Source organism: Pantherophis guttatus, chromosome 8 (assembly GCF_059756535.1).
Source record: "Pantherophis guttatus breed Tessera chromosome 8, ASM5975653v1, whole genome shotgun sequence".
NCBI classification, from domain to species: Eukaryota; Metazoa; Chordata; class Lepidosauria; order Squamata; family Colubridae; genus Pantherophis; species Pantherophis guttatus.
In genome coordinates this window covers 14,957,135-14,968,499 of record NC_142070.1, presented here as the reverse complement: position 1 = coordinate 14,968,499, position 11,365 = coordinate 14,957,135, and the positions used below count along the sequence as shown (strand labels likewise).

The window sequence follows — 11,365 nt, the reverse complement described above, 5'->3', positions numbered from 1 at the left end:
CGCCAGCTCCACCTCTCTGGCGCTGTGCTGGGGCAGCTCCGCCGCCTCTTCGGTTCCTCCCCGACCTCCCCACACTGCGTTTGCCTCTGACGCGCCGGTCCCGTTCGCCCTAGCGAGCTCTCGCCGCTTCAAAGGAAGGCCGGGCGGGCGGGCGCGAAGCAGCAGCCGGTCCGAGGCGCCAAGCAGCGGAAACAGCCACCACCCTCGCCTCGACGCGAGGGAGACGGAGCGAGGTTAGCCACCGGCCGCCCTTCCCGCCTTTGGAGGCACCTGCCCAAGCCACGCCGCTTCCGACCGACTCCTTCGGGGTGGGAGCGTCCGCCGGTTGGCTGGCTTCGCGGCTCGGTCTCCCACCCCACCTCTCCTCCTGCCCGCCCGGCTGCGGGGAAAGCGCTCGCAGAGAGAGAGGATCCCTCTCACTCTCTCCGCAAGGTCAACCCGCCTGGACGTTTGCGCTGCTGCAGCGGCGGCTCGGCGGCTGAGGAGGAGGAGGAGGAGGTTGCAAGCCGGTGCCGGTTTCCTCCTGCTTGCTGAGAGGTGAGGAAGCCAAGCGGCTTGCAGAAGCCGAGATTTGGGAACGACGGGCGGGAGGCGCAAAGAACACCTCGCCTCTCCAAAACGGAGAAACCGGCTTCCCTTCGATAGCCAAACTGGACGCCGGTGAAGGGGGTGACTGATTTGAGGCGGCCGGTTTTTGTTTTTTTTTTCTTCCCCTCGCTTTCCTTCATGGGAATGCCTGGCTTACTTAAACCCGGGAATTTCCCAGACAGAGGGTGCTTTTCCATGGAGTCTTTTTTTCCCCACGAGCGGTTGGGGTGGGGGTGGAGGGGTTGGGGTGGGGGTGGGGGTGGAGGGGTTGGGGTGGGGGTGGGGGTGGAGGGGTTGGGGTGGGGGTGGAGGGGTGGGGGTGGGGGTGGAGGGGTTGGGGTGGGGGTGGGCTAGATGACCTCTGGCGGTCCCTTCCCATGAAAACGTGCGGGGGATGATAAGCGCCGTTCCGGGCTGCAAGCCTGAAAGTATTTTGGCTTGGCAGCGCGTTTGAGTACTGTTAACTTGGAGAGGATAAGCTACAGGTCTAAACGAGGCAAGTAAGGGAAAAAAAATGTCTCGCGACTGTTTTAGAATAGAATAGAATAGAATAGAATAGAATAGAATAGAATAGAATAGAATAGAATAGAATAGAATAGAATAGAATAGAATAGAATAGAATAGAATAGAAAATAGAATTTTTTTAATTTTTATTGGCCAAGTGTGATAGGACCCCCAAGGAATTTGTCTTTGGTGCATATGCTCTCAGTGTACATAAAAAGACAAGATACATTCCTCAAGAATCATAAGGTACAACACTTAATGATAGTCACAGGGTGCAAATAAGCAATCAGGAATTGCTTATTTTGGATCCGTTTTGCCACTTTCATCTGCTCGATGGGTTAAAACAACGGCCCCCACCACTCACCCCCCCCCCACCCAAAATAAAAAATAAAATAAAAAGCCTTGCCCGGCTTAGATCAAAGGAAACACATTTCCTCCCAGTGTGTATTTTGCAAAGAAATTCTAAGTTGGGTTCTGTGCAGGTTTCACACCTCTGTGTAGCCCTGGGGTTTCCATAGCATGTGGGGTGGTAGAGAAAGTATTAAAAAAAAATTATGAAAAGGGCTTCATTCATCTTTCTCTCATAGTTTATATACAGCAATCCAATCCCAAATAACATTCTCCTGTTGTTAAAAATTGGCTTCCAACAACCCGATCCCTGCCTTTCCTCCCCCAATATGTGATGGTTTTTGGAATTATTCCCTCCCCCCCCCACCTTCTTTGGAGAAGGAATTGAAGGACACTAACAATGCCAAGATTTTGCAGGGGGGCAAAAAAGAGAAAAAGAAAAGAAGGAATAGAATAGAAGCTGAGGAGGCATGGCGTGTGTGCAAACTGTTTTTATTTACTTGGATGAATTATTCTGAAAATAAAACCTCTGGCGTTTGTCCCTAATGCAAGTTCAGGCTGCTGTCTTGAAGACACCCTCCATTGGTTAGGCCAGTGGGGGCTGGGGATGATGGGAGATGTAGCCCAAAACAGGAGAGAAAAGGAAGCACGTGCAGACATATAGGACTATTCCGAAGTGAAGGAAATCAAGGCTTCTGGCCAGCGTCGATTTTGCCCATTCATAAATGCAATTCGCGCAAGAACAGATGTTGTTACTACCTAGTGATGCTTTTGTGTGAGGAATGACTCAGGCTTCGTTGTGAGAATATACAACAGGTCTTCCGTTTGCTGAATGATTCCCAGCTTCCACAGGCGTGTGCAAACTCCAGCAAGATATGCCAGGCAAACACTCCTTCAGTAACTCTGTTTGGGAGAAGCGTGCATTTTATTTTCCCTTTATCTCTACCACATCTCCCTCCCTGTTTTTAAAATAGCTTTAAAGATATCAACTTCCCTCTTCCTGTTTCTAAGGAGTGGTTTGTCTATAGATAACAGCAAACCACACAAAATAGTTGGGTAAAGGTACTCTGAGAAAACAATGAAACCTTGAGGTTTCTTTAATAGGGGAGGGAAGTTAAAGACCAAAAAAAAAACCCCAACCCAAAGACAAAAGCACCAATTACCAATGGTTTTTTTTTTTTTTTTGAAAGAATAATAGCATATCCGGTTGGAGCTTTTGACCAAAGATTTCTACCAACTGAAAATATCTGCTCATAGTCCACTAGGAAATTTTCCTATAAAAACACCAATTTGGCATGAATGGAACTAGGTGTAAATATTGGAGCCTTTGTCGTTGTATTTTTTGCTGCAGTGTGATTAGCCTTTTGGGTGGGTTTTTTTTTTCTTCTCTCTTTCTCGTTTTATTTTTGCCATCCGGTAGAGAAGAGTCATCACCATAGCAACACAACTGTCACAGCTTCCAAATGCTGCCCCAGCACAGGTGACCAGAAAACAAGCAACAGCCTCAGAAAAACAAAATACAGGCTTGTGGTTTTCTTCGTTAACTCTCGCGTTGATGTTTTGGGTCCCTGGTTGACTAGTGGGGGGACAGACAGGAAAAGCCTGAGCAAGAAATATTTGCATTTTTTACAAAAAAAAAAAATTGCTATCCTATGAATTGTCTGTGTTGACCCATATATCTATTAGTGCATCTTTTTTTAACTTGGGAGAAGTGTATGATAAAATTAGGCTGTTTTTTCTTAGGTTTATTCATTTACAAACCAGTCCATAGCCAAATACTTGCCCCATATAGAATAGAATAGAATTCTTTATTGGCCAAACGTGATTGAACACACAAGGAATTTGTCTTCGGTGCATAAACTCTCAGTGTACATTAAAAAATACTTTTGTCAAGAATCATAAGATACAACATTTAGTGATAGTCGTAGGATACTAAATAAGCAACCAAATCATACTAGGAAACTAAATAAAACAATATAAATCATAAAGATACAAGCATGTAGGGTTAGAAACAGGATGAAAGAGGAAATCTTTCCTAGCATTGAAGCTAGGAGGTAATGTTATGTTGATCTAATTGCTGTATTGCTCACCATCCTCTAAAGGGTGTTAAGATGGTAACATAGATATTTAATCAGCTCTACATTTTCTTAGTCTGTTTGTGCCCGAATCAGATTGCTTCACCATCTAGCCTAATCTTGTCTGCTTTCAAGGGCACTCTCAAGTAAGATTTTTTTTTCCTCATCGACTGCTATAACTTTTCAACCTCCTGGCAATCTTGATGTGCTGGTTCTACAACTCCCAGAATTCCTAATCAGCAAGCAGGAAGGTTCTAAAACAGTGTTTCTCAATCTTGACAACTTTAAGATATGTGGACTTCAACTCCCAGAATTCCCCAACCAGCTATTCTAAAAGAAAGAAAGAAAGAAAGAAAGAAAGAAAGAAAGAAAGAAAGAAAGAAAGAAAGAAAGAAAGAAAGAAAGAAAGAAAGAAAGAAAGAAAGAAAGAAAGAAAGAAAAGATGGCATTTATGGAATTAGTGATGCTGAGGATTGGAAATTGCCAACTCCTTCTGGATGCAAATTGTGCAGATTTCCATGGAACTGCAAACCCTGCAATAGTTTTAAGATTATTATTGTTAAGAATTACAGGTAGTCCTCGCTTAAGGACTGGCCACTTAGTGACATTTTGAAGTTATGACACCCCACCCCCAAATAAGTTACTTATGACCCAGTTTCAGAGTTCTAATGGCTGCAGAGGATCAGATGACTGCATTTTGGGCACTTGGCAATCAGCTTACTAGTCAGTTGCAACAGAACGCATCACATAACCACAATTTATGACATCTTTGTCAGGTGTCAGGCTTTACTGCCAGTTTCTAGCAAAAAAAAAAAGTTCCATAGGAATACGGCGATTCACTTAACATGGCATTTGCTTAATAACCCCCATAAAAAAAGTTGTAAAATAAGGTCGGATCCCATGGGTGCCTCGACTTATGACAGAAGTCGTATTATGCCTTATGACAGAAATTTCAGGCTTCATTATAGTCGTAAATCAGGAGTGGTGTGGTGGCCTAGAGGTGGAGCTCTCGCCTCACAATCAGGTGGGTGTGAGTTCGATCCTAGGTAGAGGCAGATATTTCTCTCTCTGGGCACACTGAGAATATATCTGCTGAACAAAACTCCGCATTGGCAACAGGAAGGGCATCTGGCCATTAAATACTCTGCTAGCTCCATTCAGTTGCCCAGACTTCACCCCGCAAGGGATTATGGGGTTGTTAAAAGAAGAAGATGATGATGATGGTAGTCCTAAATCAAGGACTATTTGAACAAGGCCTAGAAGGCATATGTAATGATGCCCCTATACTTTCGAGCAGCCTAGCTGTCCCCTTGTAGAAGAGCTAAATGGAAGAGGGAGGACTTGATGAACTATCGTTCCCCAGAATCTTGTTCTTCATGTACTTCAGGGAGCAATCAGAACCATCCAGGAAAATAACATAAGAGTGTTCTTCACTCTCCCATTTAATATTCAAAATAAATTCAAAACAGTGGTTTTCAACGGTGCTTTTTTTTTTTTTCCAAGAGGCAACTGGACTTTCTGCTTTTTCTTTGAAGACGTTTCGCTTCTTGTCCAAGAAGCTTCCTCAGCTCTGAAAGTCCAGAGGGGGGGGGCGGGAAGAAAACACACACCTTTGGGACAACCATGACCTGGAGAATTTATTTATTTATTTATTGGTTCAATTTATATGCTGCCCTTTTCCGGAGACTCAGGGCGGCTTACAATGCGTTAAGCAATAGCCTTCATACTTTTGTATATACCTGCTTAGTAGGGCTTTCGGGGGCCCCAAGCGGTGTTCTTTTTTATACAAAGTCAACTTATTGCCCCCACAAACCGGGTCCTCCTTTTACCTACCTCGAAAGGATGGAAGGCTGAGTCAACCTTGAGCCTGGTGAGATTTGTAATTGCAGGCAGCTGGTGTTACTTAACAGTGCTTTAGTCTGCTGCGCCACCAAGGCTCTTATAATCTCCATAGACAGTGGTTCTCAAGCTTTTCTTCATCATGGACCCCCTTTAAATACGTTTGGTGGACACGGACCCCCAACACTTAACTCAATATTTAAATCTTAACATTTCTTCAAGCCTTCTTGGACACACACCCCCCCGTGACAATATCGCTCCAGGGCCACCTGCTGAGAACCACTGCAGTGAAGTATCACTGTGTTTGTGACTGACACTATGGTTTTGCCACAAGTGAAAAAGAGGGGGCTGCCTCTAGAAAAATGGCAGGGAAAGTGTGGGCATCCTTGGTTACCTGTTCCCAACAAAGCTCAGGGTTGAAATGAGGGGTCCTTGGTGCTCTGTGAACTTGGTTGCTTTCTTGCAGATGCTTCATTCGTTACCTAAACTAGGTAACATCATAACATCATCAGCGCTTTTAACTTAGGACAGCGTGACTTGCTGCAGTCTAGAAATGCAAATTGTCCTTCAGCTTCTGGCATTTCTGCCCTACAGAAGATAAAAGGGAGATTCCCGGTGATGAACTTGTCCAGAGTCTTAGAAGTGATTTTTGCTAAGATTAATTGGAACTCTTGGGAGGAGAGAAGGAGGTTCGAGCCTTTACTTGATCATAAAGATCACAGTGTGACCTTGCACCAATCACTAACCCAATTTACAGAGTTATTTTGAAAAGAAGATGCAGGGGAATACTCGGTAGGATAAAAATGTAGGGGTGTGTGCATATGCACATGTGTGCAGGTACTTTGTATTTGTATGTGTGCTACCCGAGAGAGAAAGAGAAGCCAACTAGCCCAGGGGTGGGCAATTGTGGCTCTTTGACAACCTGTGGACTTCAACTCCCAGAATTTCTGAGACAGCTTGGCTGTCTCAGGAATTCTGGGAGTTGAAGTCCACAGGTTGTCAAAGAGCCACAATTGCCCACCCCTGAACTAGCCTATTGAATTGCTTATGTGTTTTTAACCCATCAAAAGAGCTTGCAGTTCTATCCAGGGAAAGATCTAAAGCTAGTTTTGCATATGCAGATTTCCTTCCTTTCCCCCCTTCCCTCATTTCAGAAAGTAATCAAAGCATGCTACTCGTCTGTCTACTCCTGCGATGTCAATGAGTACGGTTTGGCATTTGGTTTACCGAACAGGATAGGACAGTGATGGTTAACCTTTTTGGTGCCAAGTGCCCAAAGCGCAAACGCTCTTGTGAACGCAGGTGCGTGTGCCCGAACTCCCAAAATGCAATGCGAGCCCGCGCATGCGCCCCCCCCGCTCCATTTTGGCTTCCAGGTTGGTGCAGGAGGCTTTCCAAGCCCAAAATGGGGTGCCGCCCCCCATGCCCCGTTTTGGGCCTCGAAAGTTTCCTGCACCCCACACATGCTCCCTTGCCCCTGTGCATGCTTGCATGTGTCCTTTGCATGCCCCCGCTCCTGCACATGTGTTACATAGACCTTAAGACCGGCGGGAGGCACGCACGGTAGAGCTGGGCTAGGGCAACGGTTGGCGTACCCGCAGAGAGGGCTCTGCATGCCACCTGTGGCACGCGTGCCATAGGTTCACCATCATGGGATTAGGAGATTTCAGATTGATACTGAGATTAGATAGACTTAGTTGCTGTCTCTATCTGGTTCAGAGACTAGAATTGCCCAGAGCATCGAAGAGGTCTAATTCTAGAAAGCCTGAGGTCCTAACATACCTCCTTTCCAAATTCTGGCAACCATGTGACATGTGAGCCAAACAATCCATGCAGGTGTTAGCAGGCAGCGGATGTTTTGGTAAACGTTGCTCTATGCTGTAGATCTCAACAGTTTGCCATCTAGCTGTCTGAAAGAAATATAGCTGTTCCATTTTTGGTTGAGTTGGAGATTCACTGAAACCCTGGTATGAGAAAACTTGCTGGCTTTAGGGGTAAGTCCATTTTCTGGTACAAACAGATGCGGATATGGGGGAGAGGGGAAGGAGGAAACGAACAAAAGAATGTGTTGTGTCTGAAAAAAGTGAACCCTTTTTCACAGAACTATATTAGCCGAGGGTAGCTATAGCACCAGACGCACTAAGATATAGCTTTGCTACAATCACATGCTCTAGTGACATGATTGCTTCAGTGTGTGTTAACAATGGGGCTACCTTTGAAGTCTCCTTAGGCATTTTATTTGGTTCAAAACACAGTTGGCAGCTACAATCTGGATTTTCCCTTGGGACATTACAGCAGCCTCACCGGTTTCCATTTGTTTCTAAGGAAAAGAAAGCAAAATCCAGACATTGTTCTCCGAGGTTCTTAATGCCATGAATAAAACCTGAAGCATTGCTCAAGTCTGCCCATTTTTAAAAATGGATAGGGGGGAGGTTGATTACATTATTCACATTTATAGTTGTTTAAGCACCTTCACGGGTTACAAGATTTTTAAAAGGGGCGGGGGGAGACCAGATTGACATGCTGCTGTATAAATGCAGCCAGAATGTTGGTGATTTGCATGTTTGCAAACTGCAAACACCAAACATTTTCCTTTTCTTTTTTCTTCCTTTCCTTTTTGCATAATAGCAATAGCACTTAAGACTTACATACTGCTTCACAGTGCTTTTACAACCCTCTCTAAGCAGTTTACAGAGTCAGCCTATTGCCCCCAACAATCTAGGTCCTCATTTTACCCACCTTGGAAGGATGGAAGGCTGAGTCAACCTTGAGCCTGATGAGATTTGAACTGCCAAATTGCAGGCTACCGGCAGTCAGCAGAAGTAGCCTGCAGTACTGCACTCTAACCACTGCGCCACCGCAACTCTTAACCAAAAGCCATTCATTTCCTAGAAGCACAGCTGCATAGAAGTTTGTCCATTGACTATAGGCTCAGGATAGATCTCTAACTAACAACCATTCATTTAGTGATGGTTCAAAGTTACAATAGCACTGAAAAAATGTGACTTATGAACAGTTTTCACACTTACGACCTTTGCGGCATCCTCATGGTCACATGATCTAAATTCAGATGCTTGGCAACTGGCATGTATTTATGACAGTTGCACTATCCCAGGTTCATTTGATCACCATTTGTAGACTTCCAACCAGTTTCTGACAAGCAAAATCAATGGGGGAAGCCAGATTCGCCAAATGACTGCATGATTCAATTAATAGCTGTTAAGTGATTCATTCACTTAAGAACTGTGGCAAAAGTGGGCAAAATGCACTTAACAGTTGTCTTGCTTAACAAATTTTGGGCTCAATTGCAAATTGAGGACTGTCTATACTCCAGTACAAGGGTGTCAAACTTGATTTCTTCAACGGTTGGATCAGCATTGTAGTTCTCCACGGGCTGGCTGGGGGGGGGGGGTAGACAGGACAGATGCCTCTTGCAGCACTGTGCTGGCCAAAACGGAGGAGGCCATCCAGGCTGAAAGTGAGACGCGGGAGGCACACAGGGGCTCCTTGCGCCCCGATTTGGCTGCCAAAGGCACTGCAGGCCAGTCCTCTGCTATTCTCAGGCCGGCCTCATGAGCCAGATTTAAGCACCCTGCAGGCCAGATTCAGCCCGCAGGCCTTGTGTTTGACACCTCTGCTCTAGTGCATCTCCTCCCTGACATTGTCTCCAGACTGAAAAAGAGACCCAGCAGTTTAGGTCTCCTCTTCATCTCCTCTTCATCCTCCACAGTGAATCAATTGGCTGTTTAGGTCTGGTGTTAAAATTGGTGTTTTATCCTCACCTAGAAAATTATCAAGCTTTTTTGTTGGCCCGTTTAATTTTGTTAGGTCTTTGGTTCTCAGATTTGAGCAGGGCTCTGGCATCATTTTTCTCATTGCTCAAGCCCCTAAGTATTTAATTTTATTTTGTACCTGAGCTTTGCATCCATCAAAGCAACCATCAGTGAAATGTTTTGGGATACATTTTTATAATGCTGACATTTTTTAAAAAAACGTTATTTTTGGAAGCTGACTTTGGCAACGAAAGCCAAATAAATGGTGGAATGGGACAAGATGCTTTCTTGTTTAATGATGAAAGGCCCAATCAATCATTTGATCTCACTTAAAATATATATATTGAAACTTGATGGTTAAAATAACATCCATCGTGAGAAAGCACTTTTTGATCCCAAGTTTGCCAAGATTTCCTATGAATACAAATCAGGAAGGATACTCCCAAGATTGAAGAAATGGTAGAGGCTACCTTTACATTTCAACCCATGCTCTTCATCAGTGGTCTGTTGACTGTCATTTAAAATCCATCTACTTTTCAATTGGTTTTTGTAGACAGCATTAAACAAGGCTACTATCCAGGGGTGAAATCCAGCAGGTTCTGACAGGTTCTGGAGAACCTGTAGCAGAAATTTTGAGTAATTCAGAGAACCTGCAACCTCTGGGCTGGCCCCAAGGGGGGGGGGAATGGAGATTTTGCAATTTTCTTTCCCCAGGAACGGGGAGGGAATGGAGATTTTGGTTTCTGGTTTTGGTTTTGGTTTTTTTAATTTATATGCCGCCCTTCTCCAGAGACTCAGGGCGGCTTACAATGCGTTAAGCAATAGCCTTCATACTTTTGTATATTTATACAAAGTCAGCTTATTGCCCCCACAAACTGGGTCCTCAATTTACCTAGCTTAGAAAGGATGGAAGGCTGAGTCAACCTTGAGCCTGGGGAGATTCGAACTTGCAGTAATTGCAGACAGCTGGTGGTGTTAATGTTAATTTTGCAGTATCCTTCCCCTGCCACGCCCAACAAGCCATGCCACACCACGCCCACAGAACCGGTAGTAAAAAAAATTGGATTTCACCACTGCTAGTATCCTATTGGACAGGGGTGTCAAACTTAATTTCATTGAGGGCCACATCAGGGTCGTGTTTGACCTCGGGGGGGGGGAAATGGGAGGGCATGGCCAGAGTGGGCATGGCCAGCTCAACATCACTCCTGTTGGGGGCACCTGTGACGGCCTGAGCGCTCTGCCAGCGAAAACAGGCTCTCAAGCTCTGTTTTTACTGGCAGACGGTTGCAGGAGGCCCTGGCAGCTGAAAATGGAGCTCGGGAGCCCATTTTTGCTGGCAGAAGCACTGCGGACCAGTCCTTCACTGTTTCCAGGGCAGCCCTGCGGGCAAGATCTAAGTAACCCTGGGCCAGATTTGGCCCCCAGGCCTGGAGTTTGACACCCCCGCTATAGGAAATATATGCAATACTTGAGGATAAAACCCAGAAGCAAACGAATTTGCATAAAAGACGAGAGGGAGAAGATTCTGATGTAAAGGCTGGTCTGCCCATTCATCTCATTTGAAAAGTATGACATTGAGGTACTGTGGCTTTCCCGTAACTGCTTACCTTTAATATGATATACTGTCAGTTTCTTCGAAGAACAAACAATATCTTTGCTTTTCTAAATTTGATTTGCAAAATTCATCAAATCTGCATCCTGTTTCGAGCAGTATCAGACGGATGCAGGAAATGAAAATGTTGGCTTCTATTTTTTTTTTCCCCAAACTTTAGTTTACCAAGGTATAAAGCCACTTCACACTAGATAAAATTCAGCTTCCATTGAATTTTCTTGGTTGAAAGCAGTACAAAATATTGGATGTATGTAATGCTTAAAATCTCTAGTGACCCCCTCTTATAACAGAAGAAATAGATGGAGAGACAGACAGACAGAATGGTTTGTGGTTCCTGAATGCATATGGTCCCTGAATGCATGCACTCCTACAGGTAGTCCTCGACTTACGACCAGAATTGAGCCCAAAATTTCTGTTGTTAAGTGAGACATTTCCTAAGCTCCATTTTACGACCCTTCTTGCCACAGTTGTTAAGTGTATCACTGCAGTTGATAAGTTAGTAACCCGGATGTTAAGTGAATCTGTTTTCCCCATTGACATTGCTTGTCAGAAGGTCGTGACCTTGGGACACAGCAACGGTCATAAATAAGAACCAGTTGCCAAGAGCATCTGAATTTTGATCACGT

At 44.8% G+C, this 11,365-nt stretch overlaps 1 protein-coding gene and 1 long non-coding RNA gene across 3 annotated transcripts in view; one reads left to right on the top strand and one right to left on the bottom strand.

Annotated features, from left to right (window-relative positions):
- Nucleotides 1–18: 18 nt before the first annotated feature.
- Nucleotides 19–11,365, top strand: part of GPRIN3 (GPRIN family member 3) — a 35,512-nt gene continuing 24,165 nt past the window's right edge. Inside the window, exon 1 of one of the 2 annotated variants that reach the window (XM_034440478.3) lies at nucleotides 19–233. The gene's annotated coding sequence lies outside the window, so the exon portion shown is untranslated. Of the gene's footprint in view, nucleotides 538–11,365 lie in introns of both variants that reach the window. The other variant, XM_034440477.3, reaches the window with a different exon arrangement.
- LOC117678953 (uncharacterized) lies at nucleotides 1,916–3,055 on the bottom strand. Its single transcript, XR_015729216.1, has 2 exons — nucleotides 2,604–3,055; nucleotides 1,916–2,343 (listed from the first exon to the last, which is right to left on the bottom strand). It is a non-coding gene; the product is annotated as an uncharacterized LOC117678953 (long non-coding RNA).